This window comes from Macaca mulatta, chromosome 12, assembly GCF_049350105.2.
Source record: "Macaca mulatta isolate MMU2019108-1 chromosome 12, T2T-MMU8v2.0, whole genome shotgun sequence".
Classification (NCBI taxonomy): Eukaryota; Metazoa; Chordata; class Mammalia; order Primates; family Cercopithecidae; genus Macaca; species Macaca mulatta.
In genome coordinates, this window is record NC_133417.1 from 60,159,340 (window position 1) to 60,175,013 (window position 15,674).

At 36.7% G+C, this 15,674-nt stretch overlaps 1 pseudogene across 1 annotated transcript; it reads right to left on the bottom strand.

Moving 5' to 3' along the window:
* Positions 1–315: 315 nt before the first annotated feature.
* On the bottom strand, positions 316–2,613 carry LOC696713 (histone-binding protein RBBP4-like; annotated as a pseudogene). Its single transcript, XR_013402324.1, has 2 exons — positions 1,329–2,613; positions 316–455 (listed from the first exon to the last, which is right to left on the bottom strand). The product of XR_013402324.1 is annotated as a histone-binding protein RBBP4-like (transcript).
* Between the last annotated feature and the right edge of the window lie 13,061 nt (positions 2,614–15,674).

Here is a 15,674-nt window from a genome sequence, read left to right on the forward strand (position 1 = left end):
TGTTATTATTGATAAGTAAGGACTTACTCCTGCCATTTTTGCTCTTTGCATTCTGATTGTTTTCTGGTCTTGTCTTCCTTTTTTGTTTTCTTTCTTCCTGTCTTTCTTTTAGTTAAGGTGATTTTCTCTGGTTATATTATTTAGTTGCTTGCTTTTAATTTTTTGTGTATCCTCGGTGTTTTTTAATTTGAGATTACCATGATACTTGCAAATAATATTCATTATTTTAATCTGATGATGATTTTACACTAATTGCATACACAATTAAACAAGAAAAGAGCAAATGAATAACAACTTTTCACTTTGCCTCTTCACTTTTTTTTTTTTTTATGTAGAAAAGCAATTTATTCCATTTTAAGCACTTACACAGTTAGTTATGGAGAGTAACAGGCCTGCTGGTGAAACAGGTCACCCAAAATGGAGATGGCATCGAACTAGTGGTCAAGGACTAACTCCTAAAAAAAAGCAACTCTTATCAAGGATTAATTTAATTTTTAAAACAAATACAAGTTATTGATTCACTCTTCTCAACTTGACAGTCTGCCTGTGGTGTAACTGTCTGGTAAAAACATACATCTTTACAACTTGGTGGTCCCAAGTTAAAAACAACAACAACAACAACAAAAAAAACACCATTTCACAGACAGGAAAGAAACAACATGAAAACAGCTCAAGAAATACACTAACGAGCAAAAATATATGAATATATGGGGAAAGAGGAACATGTAGTTTTGACTTAACTGAGGAAACCAAGAGGAAACTGGTCTACATATGAAAATGTGCATCCTGGAAAGTCAGGTGTCAAGATTTTCGAGCAGGAATCTATATGACTTGAATCTCCCCTATTTCCTGAATAAAAGTGACATCTTTCAGTATTTATACTTCATGGCTCAGACACCTACCTCATTTGGCTCTATTCCTTACTCACTCTAGCCTTTACTTAAATGAGTCTGAAAAACTTGGGGATATATGGCATAAGAAGAAAAATAATCACACATAATAGTCCCCCTTCTGTAGCTACTTTAGACCTGGGTTACTAGAAAATTCCTGAAGAAAATTTCAACGTAAGTCTGTGGCTTTGCTGAATGAAGCCCCCCATTAATATTTAGAAAACACCCACTGTTTGGGCTAATAGCATTATTGGTGGTACCTATTATATACAGCGATAGTTGAACAAAGTCTGTCTCAAAACCAGTGTTAAATCACTCTCAGGGTTGAGAAGAAAAAAGGGGAGTCTAAAATCACAGGAAGTAAAGACATATGTAGGATCCTTGTCCTTCTGGATTCACGCTTCCTTCAGGGTCTTCATCATTATAAATGTTCTCTGCCATTTGCCACACTTGCATGATATTGTCTTCTGATATAGAGCAAATCACCTAAGGTTCATTGGGATTCCAGGAGAAATCAGATATCTTGGCAGTGTGACCACCATGAATAAACAACAACTCTGGTGGCTCGTCTTCTGTATCTTCTGGGGATTGTTCCTCTCCAATTTTACTTAAATCCCAGACATTCAGTCTGCGATCAGTACCACTGGAAGCCAAAATAGTCTCATTGTGAGGTGATCACTGAACCTGGAATATTTCATCCTTATGTGGCTCAAAGGAATGCAACTTAAGTTTCAGATTTCTCAGATCCTACAAGGCAAGTCTTGTCAGCTGATCCTGTGGCAAGAATGAACTCACTATAAGGATTGAAAGAAAGGCAGTTCACTTCAGCATTGTGAGCATCAACTGAGTGGCTTGGTTTGGAAGTACTGTTTGAACGAGTATCCCAAATCATAAGTTTCTGATCATCAGCAACTGACCCAAACAGAGACTCATGGAGCAGATGCCAGGAAACATCTTCTGCTACTGCTGTATGCCCTGTAAAGATGGTCTTCGCATCCACCACTTTTCCCTCCTTTGGAACGGCACTGATGTCCCACAGGCAGATGGTGTGGTCATCGGAAGCATTGAGTAAGTGCCCACTGAGATTTGGGTTCCAAGAAAGCCCATAGCCTTCCTTTTGATGTCCACGGAGACGCAAGTCTGGGTTGCACTCTCCAGAAGGATCTGGTTTAGAAGGATGTTTTGTATAGTCAAAGACAAGAACATCACTGGAAGGAGTTTTTGTTGCGATGATACAACGGTTCTGGGGCATATAACGGGCCCTGTTTACTTCTCCTTCATGGTTGATCTTGATTTCTATTTCAATTTTTCCACTAACTGAACCAAAACCTCCAAATTCTCCTTTCTCACTGTCGTAGTGCGACACATCAAACTGAGCATCATCATTAGGGAGTTGCACACTGGCTATAACAAGATGGTTTTGTTCATCCCATGTGTGTGTCCCCAGGACAAGTCGATGAATGCTAAAATCTTTCCCTTCTGGTCTGGTTACATCTGGAAGCCACTGGGCAGTTAGGCTGAGCCACTCCAGAGCATGGGTCGTCACCAAATCATAAAGAAAAGGGGTGTTCTGTTTCCATATTTTGTATTCCTTGTTGATCACTCGTTCTTCCACTGCGTCGTCGAACGCTGCTTCCATGTCGGCCATGGCGGGCAGAGGAGCCGGGGGAACCCTGGGGTCGAGCGTTGCGGGAGGGGCGGGGAGGCAGCAGGCGCTCGCTCTGCGCACGCGGCCTCTATTCGCCTCTTCACTTTTTAACCTGTTGTCCTTTGTATTTCTATCTCCTAGTGCTGTTTATGCCTTGAGGAATTGTAGTTTGTATTTTCAATTGCTTCATCTTTTAATCTTTCTACTGAGGATATGACTAGTTTATACATCACAAGTATAGTGTTATAATATTCTGTGATTTTTTGCATACCTACTATTACCTGTAAGTTTTGTACCTTCAGATGATTTATTATTGCTCATTAACATTCTGTTCTTTCAGATGGAAAAACTCCCTTTAGCATTTCTAGTAGGTCTCATGTGGTATTGATGAAGTCTCTCAGCTTTTGTTTGTCTGACAAATGTTTTATTTCCCCTTCTTTTTAGAATAATATTTTCATTGAATATACCATTCTAGGGTAAAATCTTTTTTTTCTTTCATCATTTTAAATATGTCATGCCACTCTCTCCTGGCCTGGCCTGTAAGGTTTCTACTGAAATCTGCTGCCAAATGTATTGGATTTCGTTTGTATGTTACTTGTTTCTTCTATCTTACTGCTTTTACGATCCTTTTTTTTTTTTTCTTTTAATCCTTGACCTTTGGGAGTTTCATTATTAAATACTTTTGGGTTAAATTTTCTTTGTATTCTACAGCCTTCTTATGCTTGAATATTGATACATTGCTCTAGGTTTTGGAAATTCTATTATCTCTTTGCATGAACTTTCTGCTTCTATGTCTGTCTATCTCCTCTTTAAGGTTAGTAACTCTTAGATTTTCTCTTTTGAGACTATTTTCTAGAACTTGTAGACATGCTTCATTCTGTTTTATTCTTCTCCCCCCCTTCTGTCTGTGTGTTTTCAAAGAACATATCTTCAGAGTCACTAATTCTTTCTTCTGCTTGATCAGTTCTGCAACTGAGATGCTGATGCATTCTTCAGTGTGCCAATGGCATTTTCAGCTCCAGAATCTCTGCTTGATTCGTTTTAACTATTTCAATTGTTTTGTTAAATTTGTATGATTGGATTATGAATTCCTTATGTATGTTATCTTGAACTTCATTGAGTTCCCTCACAACAGCTATTTTTAATTCTCTGTCTGAAAGATCTATCTTTCCAGGATTGGTCTCTGGTGCCTTATTGAGCTTATTCGGTGAGATTATGTTTTCCTAGATGGCCTTGATGCTTTCGGATATTTGTCAGTGTCTGGGCATTGAAGAGTCAGGATTTTTGTAGTCTTCATTGTTTGGGCTTATTTGTACCCATCATTCTTGGGAAGGCTTTCAAGGTATTCAAATGGATTTGGGTGAAGTGATAACTTCAGTCACTGCAACTGTATCTGCACTACGGGGCACCTTTAGCCCAGTAATGCTTGGCTCTTGCAGACTCAGAGGTACTGCCTTGGTGGTCTTTTATAAGATCCAGAAGAATTCCCTAGATTACCAGAGAATTCTTGTTCTCTTCTCTTACATTCCCCCAAACTAATTATGTCTTCTTCTCTATGCTGAGCTGCCTGGAGCTACGGGAGGGGCAATAAAAGGACTGCTGTGGCCACCACCACCGGGACTGCACTGTGTCAGATCTAAAGCAAGCACAGCCCTTGGTCTCATCCAGAGCCCATTATAACCACTATGTGGCCAGCATCTATGTTGGTTCAAACCTTAGGGCTCTACAGTTAGCAGATGGCAAAGCCAACAAGGCTTGTCTCTTTCCCTTTAGGGTGGAAAGCTCCCCCCCCAGCCCAGGTAGGTCCAGGGAAGCCATCCAGGAGCCCATGTCTGGAGTCCAGAACCTTAGGAATTTACCTGGTACTCTATTCTACTGTGATTGAGCTGACATGCCAAAAGACAAAGTTATTCCCACTCTTTTTTTTCCCCTTTCCACAAGCAGAGGATCCTTACTCCATGGCCACTGCCACCACAGTTCCACAGGGAATACTGCCAGGCTACCAACAATGTTCAATCAAGGCCCAAGTTCCCTTCAGTCAGCTTTTGGTGAATGTTGCCAGGCCTAGGTTTACCCTTCAGGGCGGTGAGCTCCCCCTCTTGGTCAGGAAAGGTCCAGAAATGTCATTCAAGAGTCAATGCTTGGTACTGGTGACCCCAAGAGTCCACTTGGTACTCTGCCCCATTGCAGCTGCAAGACAAAGTCACTTTTCTCTTTGCTTTTCTCAAGCAGAAGCAGTGTCTCCCTATAGCCACCACAGCTGTGAATATGCTGAGTGATACCTGAAGCCAGCACATCTCAGAGTGTCACCTAAGGTCCATGGCATGTACTAACTGACTAATGCTGCTGATTATTCAGGGCCCAAGGGCTCTTTAGTCAGTAGGTGATACATTCTGTCAGAATGTGGTCTTTCCCTTCAAGGTAGTGAGTTTCTTTGTGGCTTACATTGCCTGTCTTTTTTTTTTTTTTTTTTTTTTTTTGATGGAGTCACTGGACTGCAGTGGTGCAATCTCAGCTCACTGCAACCTCTGCCTCCTGGATTCAAGCAATTCTCCTGTCTCAGCCTCCCTAGTAGCTGGGATTTCAGGCACATGCCACAATGTCTAGCTAATTTTTTGTGTGTGTTTTTTAGTAGAGATGGGGTTACGCCATGTTGGCAGGCTGGTCTCAAACTCCTGACCTCAAGTGATTCACCCGCCTTGGCCTCCCAAAGTGCTGGAATTACAGGTGTGAGCTACTGTGCGCAGACAGCCACTGCGCCCAGCCTGCCTTTCAAGTTTAATTAGAATGCCAGAGCACGTTAGCCTGCAGTGGTGAGGCTTGCTGAAACTCAAGTTGCAAGCAAGGAGATGGACAATTTCTCTTTGGCTAGAGGTTCTAAATGCTCCCTCTGTGGGCGTCAGCTGAATTCTGCAAAGTGTTGCTTTCCACTGTGACAGGGCAGCACTGAATTCCAATGTAAAGTCCCATAATCACTGCACTTCTCCTCCCCCAAGCATACAGATTCTCTATATTAGGCAGCCCCTGCTAAGGAATGGAAAAGGTGTAGTGTCAGCTATTTGAGACTATCTCTCCTACTCTTTACAGTGTCTCTTTTAGTAATATCAAATTAAAACCAGGTGATTGCTCACCTGATATTTGGTTCTTAGGAAGGTGCTTTCTTGTGTAGGTAGTCGTTACATTTCATATTCCTGTGGGGAGGACAATTGGTGGAAGCTTCTATTTGGTCATCTTGTTAATGTAATTTTTGTAGCATTAGAAGTATGTATATTTCACAGAAATGACATAATTTAAACTGATGCTCTTAGTAGTTTATAATCATTAGGAATGCAGCATGAAAAAAGTGACTCCTAAGAAAATTGCAGTAGATCCGTGGGAGTGCAAAGATTTACATAAATGGGGAATTTTAGAAACTGGAAATAGCAACTATCAACATCAGTATGCGGATGACTCTTTTATGTTTTTGTCTCATTTAGCATCTGATGAGTACAACAGACAAATAACATATATATATATATATTTGTGTATAAGAGAGAGAAACTGTGGTAACAGGAGAAAGGTATGATCAACATAGATTTCATAGTTATGAAAGATGGCATTCTTCCTAATCCTCATATCACTGAATCTACTTTGCATTGGGACACTAGATTGTTCTATTTTATTTATTTATTTATTTATTTATTTATTTATTTATTTTGAGACAGAGTCTTGCTCTGTCTCCCAGGCTGGAGTGCAATGGCACAATCTTGGTTCACTGCAACCTCTGCCTCCCAAGTTCAAGCAGTTCTCCTGCCTCCGCCTCCCGAGTAACTGGGATTACAGGTGTATACCATCATGCCAGGCTATTTTTAATAGAGATGGAGTTTCACCATGTTGGCCAGGCTGGTCTCAAACTTCTGACCTGAGGAGATCCACCAGCCTAGGCCTCCAAAAGTGCTGGGATTACAGGCATGAGCCACCGCGCCCGGACAGATTGTTCTATTTCTAATAATTATCAATATTGTCTCCTTCATTCAAGTTTAGAAGGTACATCTTTCTATGTGGCTACATCTTAATACCACTGCTTTACTTATATATGGAAGTAGAAAGGATTGGACATCCCCTTTTCTGTTTTGGTGGGCTGGTTCCAGAACAGTATATAATATATTAGAGCCATAAGAGGTGTTGAAATCCTTAAAATACAGAGCAAAAATCCCTCTCTAATAGGTTTGGGAAATCTCTACTTAATAGGAGATAACAAAGTAAGCAGATTCCTGAATATCACACTTGCTTCTCATATTTTCCTGAAGAATGTGGCTGAAATAAATATCAACAGTGACCTTTATATGTTTCACTTTATTAGCCATCCAAATATTTGACTACTTAATCCATCAAGAATAGGTACCACATAGGAGAGAAACAATTTTTCTAGTTAAAGCAGAAGCTTAGAAAAAGTATAACTCGTTTCAAGAATCTCAAATTTCATGGTGCATAAGAAAATCCACCTATCCTTCCATATGCTATTCTATGTTCAGGGAAAGATTCATCAAGAATATTATACCAGTATCAAAAATCGGGAGAAAGACCCAAAAGGCAATGGTTCCTCTAATGTCTCAAATTTTAAAAAATGAGCAGGAAAATATCTATAAAAGTTACACATTATAAATCACATTTTCCTGGAGCACTTACCTTGGAAATTGCCTCTCCAAAACGTATTGTCTCTGCTACTTACAAAAAGCAAAATAACAATTACCTGACAAAAAACTACAAATACTTGATTTGCTTAATTACAAGCTCCATCTTTGGTAGAAGCTTTGAACAGGATTTATGTAGACCTTCACTTAATTTGAGAATCGTTTAATGTTCAAAATAGATGAAAATTAAATTATATAATTGTTCTCATCTAGATATAAGTCATACCACCTGACTGTGTTTTTAAAAGTCATACTTGTTGAAAAATATAAAGTATGAGGAGAATAGGAATACATAGATGATAGATGGATAGATTGATAGATAGATAGATAGATAGATAGATAGATAGATAGATAGATAGATAGATGAAATAAATTCTCAAAGCCATGATTCAGGATTAACTTAGAGTAAGAGAATGCTAAATTAACTACTGGGGTGAGGTCACACATGAATCTCCAAAGCTGACTCAGTTCAAAGCATATTTTCATGAAATTGTAAATTGTCTTACATACAAGAGGTTCTTGAAATGAATGTAACAGATTCATTCATGAATGAAAGGAAAAAATAGAAAAGCAAAAACATTTGAAAAGAAGCTAATTAAATGTATTCATTTTAAATTAATAACATTGAACAGTTACTGTATTTTTATAATCATAATGTAAATAATTGAAATCATGCAGTGCAACAAAAATCAATTTGCTGAAATAAGACATCTAATATAAGTCTTGAAGCAAAACCATATTTTACAATACAAAGATAAAAGTAAAGGCGGAGAATACAGAATAAATGTATATAAATGATCATTTGGATTATTTTTCAGATAATTTCACTGTCCTTTCCCTGTCACTGGGAGTGAAATAGAATTCCTTCTTGTAGTAATGCTGAGCTTGGCCATGTGACTCATTTTGGCTAATAGAAGGGATTGATGTTGCTGCAAGCAGAGACATGGCTTGGATCTTATTATGATCTTAGGGTTTGCCAGGAGAGGAATATATCCTAGATTGTCTGGGCCTCACAATGGAACATGAAAAGACCATTTGCCTTTTAGGTATGGGTTCAAGGAAGATGAGACAAATATGGAATAAGATTGTATCCATTCCTGGAGCCTGAAGCCTGGGGCTGAGATACTGAAGCCTTGAGTCTAATTTAGTCCAACTGATTTTCAGCCAACCCTCACACACATAAACATGAGAATAAATGAGTTTTCTTTCAACACAAAATAATTTGCCTCTAAGAATTTAATTTGTCTTTAATAATTAGAAAGGAAAAGAATAAAACCAGGAAGAAAATGTAGTATTGGGATTTTTATGGACAAAATTATTTCTGTCCCAGTTTTTTGTATTTATACCTTTGTTCACTGTGATTGTTCTGCAGTTGATTGATGAAAAAGCATATCTATGTATGATTGTTCATCAGTGTGTTATTTTAAACAATTTTGATTTTATGTTACATTAAAGAGAACAGCTATAGGAAGCAAAGGGTTGTGTATATTGACCTAGTATTATTTAACAATGAGCTTAACATTTTTAGATACAAACACATCCTGATACTTTAAAGGTCTTCAAAACCTAGTACTAATATGTATAAGTAACTCAGTTAAGAAAATACAACAATTTAGGAATGAGTGACAAGGAGAATTAAGGCATATGATAAATGGAATTGCCAGTGGTTGATTTAGACATGTGCAATTGACTATAAAATCAACTATTGGTTTGTAATTTTATTGCAATTCCATTTCTTCAGGAACAGTCTTGACATATAAAACTATTGAATATTATAGTCAGTAAGGTACCACATAATATCTACTTTGTCAAAAAAATAATGTGCTTTCTAAATTAATGAACAATTTCCAGGTGAAATACAAAGAGGATAAATGTGGCATGGCTAACTTCTACACAAATCCAAGGAGATTTGCTTGTCTTCCACACACATTGCCTTGTATTTTGAGTTATATCCTATAATTAAATCCAGAGGGAATGAGTTGTTATTCTCTCTGATAACCCATCTTTCAATGTTTTCACATAAATTTCAGGAATGTCTTGGTATAATAAAACTAATTGGTCTCTGTGGGAAATACAAAAGTGCATTTTGAAGAGGTTTGCTTTAATTTTACTGAGTTTTGTTTGGTATATTATTAATATGTAAAATAAAGAAGTAGATATCTATACATAAGCAAAATCAGTCCTATGATCCAAATATTATTATAGATGTGTTACATGAGGCCTGTTTCAAGTCAGTTCTATGGAACACAGATTGTACTTTTCAGAAAAATAATGGTATTCCCAAAGATTATTATTCTGAACAAGACTAAAAAATAACTATCTAAACTCCTAAAACAATTTAAATCCTCCTTGGAATAAGGCAGGGGACAATAAATAAATTAGAAAAAACAAATAAGGCCTAGTGTAAATGACTAATAGACTATGTATTAACAATGTTAACATGAAAAAATGATTCAGAATTTCACTTTTATTTTCAGAAAATTAATGATCTGTACTCTAATTCAGGCATAAACTGGAAGACTCTAGTTTGAAAAGAGGTAAACTAAGTAAACATGGTATTTGATTGCAAAAATTTTAAGTATGTTAGAAGAAACTTAAATTTGCACAGAAGTAGGGTTAATGGCAAAAGTACATTATTTGAGACAGTCTCCATAGTGGCAGGACAAGCTGCTGACAGCAAAATTGATCTGGTTGCAAAATGGAGCTCAAGAGAAAATTTAAGCAAAGAAGAAAACCATTGTGAACTATGGAATAGGCAATATTTTGAGAGTCTATGAGTTAGGAAAGATGACAAATTCCCAGCAGCAATAAATGGAGAGAAAAAGATCAACTAAGAATTTCCTGCCTATATGCCTGCTGAGATAGAAAATTAATCTGAGGCATTTATTTAAAATATATGGGTTAATGGCTCACTCTTTGTAACTGAATATAAGTGGCTTCCTTGATAAAATTAGAACAACACATTTTTACCACAAGAGTATATTTTAAAATAAGTAGTTCCATTAAGTTGACTATAACTGTCTCCAATGCTTAGCGCAGTGTTCAAATCTAGTATGTTGAGAAGAATGTAATGTATCCTTAATAAATATTAGATAAAAAATAATTTAATTATTATTTTGGGATTAAAAATTAAAATATTAGACATTATTAACATATTTGTTAATATTATTTTTGACATATTTTAACATACTTTTTTGAAATAATTCTTAGTAATTTTGATGTTGCTATAATAAATGATATATTGATCTGAAATTCCAAAAATAAGAGATATATATATGTATGTATATACATATACGTGTGTGTGTGTGTATACATTGCTGAAGGCTATATGTCTTAAGATCATAATAAGCCCAAATTTCTTTTAGAATGTGAGGAGGGCTATTTTATTCTTTTTAAATTTTTATGGATACATAAGAGTTGTACATAACTGTGGGGTACATGTGGTATTTTGATACAAGCATACAATGTGTAATGATCAAATATGAGTATTTGGGATGTCCCTTGCCTCAAATGTTTATCATTTCTTCTTGTTGGGAACATTTCAAATCTTCTCTTCTAGCTATTTTGAAACACACAATAAGTTGCTGTTAGCTATAGTCACCCTACTGGGCTACTGAGCACTACATTTTACTCCTTCTACCTAAATATTTTTATACCCATTAACCAATTTCTCTTTTGCTTCACTCTCGTCCAACCTCCACTACACTTCCCACCTCTGGTAACCTCTCTCCATGTGATCAATAATTTCACAGTCCCTAGGCCTTGTTTTTTAACAAACCCCATATGACATCATATGACCATATTTAAATAGAGCCACATTCCATATCAAATGCAAGTTTTCTATGATAATGTTGAGTTTTGTAAATTTTACAGTTTAAATTATTTAATGATATAAATAACTCATTTACTTGACAATTGGTCATAATTTCCCAGCAGTTAGTATGTACTTGGAAATTCTTGGAAAATGAGAAATCTCATCTGCAAATTAATTTCCAGTGTTTTTCTAATAAAGTTTCTGTAATGTTAATTTAACAGTTAATAATAACCAATGTTGTGTTCTATAGATACTACTTTCAATATTTCTCAATTTTAATTTTTCTTTCTTTAAGGTCAAACCATTTTTCAGGTTTTTAAACTTGAGTCTTTAAAAAACATGTCATTAGTGACTGGTGGAAAACATCACTAGACATGATCACACTCTATAGTTCCAATTCCACTAGCCTGCTATAGTCAACGCTGGAAAGTTGGGCAGTCTGCATGTTACCCAGAATTCTAACATTCAACTTTATTGCTCAGACAACAGTACCAAGGTGGCTCCCTTTACATCTCCAGTGTTACTATTTTTTTTCTTTATCACTACCTAAGTTAAAACCCACAATACCCCGGCCAGTGGAAGCCAAATGCATATATTTATTAAAATATATATTAAGCATAACATGTTATACTAATATGCTAATATACTTATACTTAATTATACTTATATATACCTAATATACTTAACATAAAGTATTAATTTAATATACTTATATTAAGCCTATATATAAAGTATCAAATTTACATTTTGCGTAGTGATAAATGACAGTTGATGAGTGTCAGGCATTTTCTAAGACCTTTTCATGGCTTATCTCACAATTTTATGATGTGAGCGCTATTGTCAGCCCCATATACAAGTTAAAGAAACAACAACTGAGGTTTAGTGTAGTTTGGTCAAGAACAAAGAGCTAGCAGACAGCAGAGAATATATGCAGATTTAGACTGGCTCCAGAGCCTGGTCTTTTAGACACTATTCTATATGGGTTTTGAAAATTGAAACAGAGTCCAAATTTGAATCTCAGTCAGATTTCAGACCTGTCTGCACATAACCAATAAAATAATGGTCAAATCCTTTGGATGTCCCTTTCTAAGAAGAAGAGAAAGGGAAAGTAAGTTGGCAAGGGGATTAGCGGAATTGTGATGTCAGAAAGGTGTCTGCTCAATATCTTTGCCCAAAACTAAAGTACTTGTGCCTGAATTTGTCATCAGGCTAAAGCTTCATTTTATATTCAGGGAATCAGGACTGGAAAAAGTAAAAAATTAAGTTTTATACTCTAACTTCATTCACCAAGCATTGGTGTCAGTTGCCCTGAAAATAGAGCATAAACTTGGGTCTGCAGCTTCTTTCCAGTAAGCAGTTGAGCTGTGAGTTTTCAGCATTAGTCCTTGCAGAACTTTAAGAAATCTTTAATTCTATCCAAAAGGAGATATCTACAACAACCTACAACTGAAGAGCCATTGGCCCTTGAATAACCAGCAGTGATACACAGATAGGACGTTGAGGGACTTGGGTGTGGCTCTAATATTTAATGATGTCAGGTGAAACTCAGCACATTCCCAGCTGTGGCTCCAGGACAAGACTCCTGATTGAGAAAACAGAGGGAACAGTAAAAGGGTCTCTGTCTAGTACCATACGTACCACCTCAGCCACAGTAGAGTAGAGCACTAAGTGTCTTCTTCGGGTGCCTGATTCCAGGATTTGGCTCTTGGACAGCATTTTTGGACTGCTGTGAGCCAGAGGGGAGGCCACTGCCCCTGAAGGGTGTCACAGGCCAGGCAGCATTTACTAGAAGCTTACTGAAGGACCTTTGGACCTTCAAGAAACATCAGCGGTAGTCTCCAGTGTTTCCCATGGGCCTGTGGTGGTGTTGTCCACAAGGTGAGGCTCCTCTGCCTTTGGAAAGGGGAGGAAGAGTGGGATAGAATGCATTTTCTGGTTTGAGTGCCAGTTCAGCCACAATATAATAGAACGTCAGGTAGACTTCTAAGGCTTTTGACTCAGTTCTTGGCTCCTGAATGGCACCTCTAGACCCAACTAGGGCCCTGGGGGACCTCATCACCCTGAAGGAAAGAATACAGATCTGGCTTACTTTGCCACCTGCTGACTGTAGTTCCAAGAGCCTTGAGCAAACATAGGCAGTAGCCAGAGAGTAGTTACAGCAGGATGAGACCAAGTGCTGTGCTGGCTTCAGGTCTGTCCCAGCACAGTCATAATGGTGGTAGCCACAGGGATGTTTGTGTCATTCCACTCCCAGGTGTAGGTGGCTCAGAACAGAGAGAAAGGCTCCTTTTGTTTAGGAGAAATTAAGGGAAGTGAGCAAGAGTCTCTGCCTGGTAATCCAGATAATTCTACCAGATTTTGTCAAAGAACATCAAGGCAGTACCTATACAAGTCTGCAAGAACCACAGCAGTACTGGGCTGGGTGCCACCTAAAGCAGCTACAGCTTAGATCACAGCACCAAAGTCCTTCCAAACACCACCAAAGAAGGACTGGTACAAATAAGCACAGACTGCAAAGACTAAAATAAATATCTAAGTCCTCAATGTCCAGACACCAAAGAATATCTACTAGCATCAATGCCATCAGGGAAAACAAGACCGCACCAAATGACCTAAATAAGGCACCAGGGACCAATCCCGGAGAAATACAGACATATGACCTTTTAAGACAGAAAATTCAAAAATAACTGTTTTGAGGAAACTCAAAGAAATTCAAGATAACACAAAGAAGGAATTCAAATCTGATTTGACAAATTTAACAAAGAGATTGAAATATTTAAAAAGAATCAGTCAGAAATTCTGGAGCTGAAAAATGTAACTGGCATACTGAGGAATGCATCAGAGTCTTTTAATAGCAGAATTGATCAAGCAGAAGAATGAATTAGTGAAGCTGAAGACAGACTATTATAAAATATACAGAGGAGACCATTTTTTTTAAAAAAAGAAACATACAGAAAGGATTTGGAAAATAGCCTCAAAGGGGCAAATCTACTTATTGCACTTATAGAGGAGGTAGACAAAGAGATAGGGGTAGAAAGTTCACTCACAGAGATAATAACAGAGAACTTTCCAAACCTAGAGAAAGATATTAATATCCAAGTACAAGAAGATTACAGAACACCAAGCAGATTCAACTCAATTAAGACTGCCTCAAGACATTTAATATTCATACTCCAAAAGATCAAGAATAAATAAAGGATACTAAAAGCAGCAAGAGAAAAGAAACAAATAACATACAATAGAGCTCCAATATGTCTGGCAACAGATTTTTTAGCAAAAATCTTACAGGCCACAAGAGAGTAGCATGACATATTTAAAACACTGAAGAAAAAAACTTTTACCCTAGAATAGTGTATCTGGTGAAAATAGTATTCAAACATGAGGGAGAAATAAAGACTTTCCAAGTTAAACAAAAACTGAGGTATTTCATCATCACCAGATCTGTACCACAAGAAATGCTAGAGATAGTTATTAAATCAGATAAAAGGACATTAATGAACAATGAATAATCACCTGAAAATAAAAACTCACTGGTAATAGTAAGTAAACAGAGAAACACAGAATATTATAACATTGCAACGGTGGTGTGCAAACTACTCTTATCCAAAGTAGAAAGACTAAATGATTAACCAATTAAAAATAATTACCAGAACAACTTTTCAAGACATAGAGAGTACAATAAGATACAACTAGAAACAACAAAAAGTTAGAAAGTGGAGGCACAAAGTTAAAGCACAGTGTTTTTATTAGTTTTCTTTTTGTTTGATTGTTTATGCAAATAGGATTCAGTTGTTACCTGTTTAAAACAATGAATTGTAAGATAGTGTCTGCAAGTCTCATGGTAACCTCAAATCAAAAATCACACAAGAGATACACAAAAAATAAAAAGCAAGAAACTAAATCGTATCACCAGAGAAAAATCACCTTCACTGAAAGGAATACAGGAAGGAAAGAAAGAGGATGAGACCACAAAACACCCAAAATACACATTAAAAAATGGCAGAAGTAAGTTCTTACTCATCAGTAATAACACTGAATATAAATAGACTTAACTCTCCATTCAAAAGACATAGATTGTATGAATGCATTTTAAAAAATGACACCCAATGATCTTTTGCCTAAAAGAAACATGGTTCACCTATGAAGACACATTTAGACTGAATTAAGGGATGGAAAAATATATTCCATCCCAATGAAAACCGAAATTAATAATTTAATTGTGCATTTTAAAATATCTAAAAGAGTATAATTGGATTATTTGTAGCACAGGGCATAAATGCAGTTCTCCATGATGTATTACATATTGCATGTCTACATCAAAACGTCTCATGTACCCCCCCAAATACACACACCTACTATTTAGCCACAATAATTAAACCTTTTTTAAAAAGTGAGTTAAAAATAGATTGTTTCAGAAAGCCAATGGGCACTTTGAAAAATAAATAAATAAAAGTGATAAACCTCAGGCAAGTTTGATCAAGACATAAAGAAAGGACATACACACACAAACTACAACAGAAATGGAATAGGTGAAAGAACTACATAGCTAAGACATAAACAAGACAAAAGAACATTACGAAAATAACCCTGCTCCTGTGTTAGTTTGCTGAGAATGATGGTTTCCAGCTTCATCCATGTTCCTGCAAAGG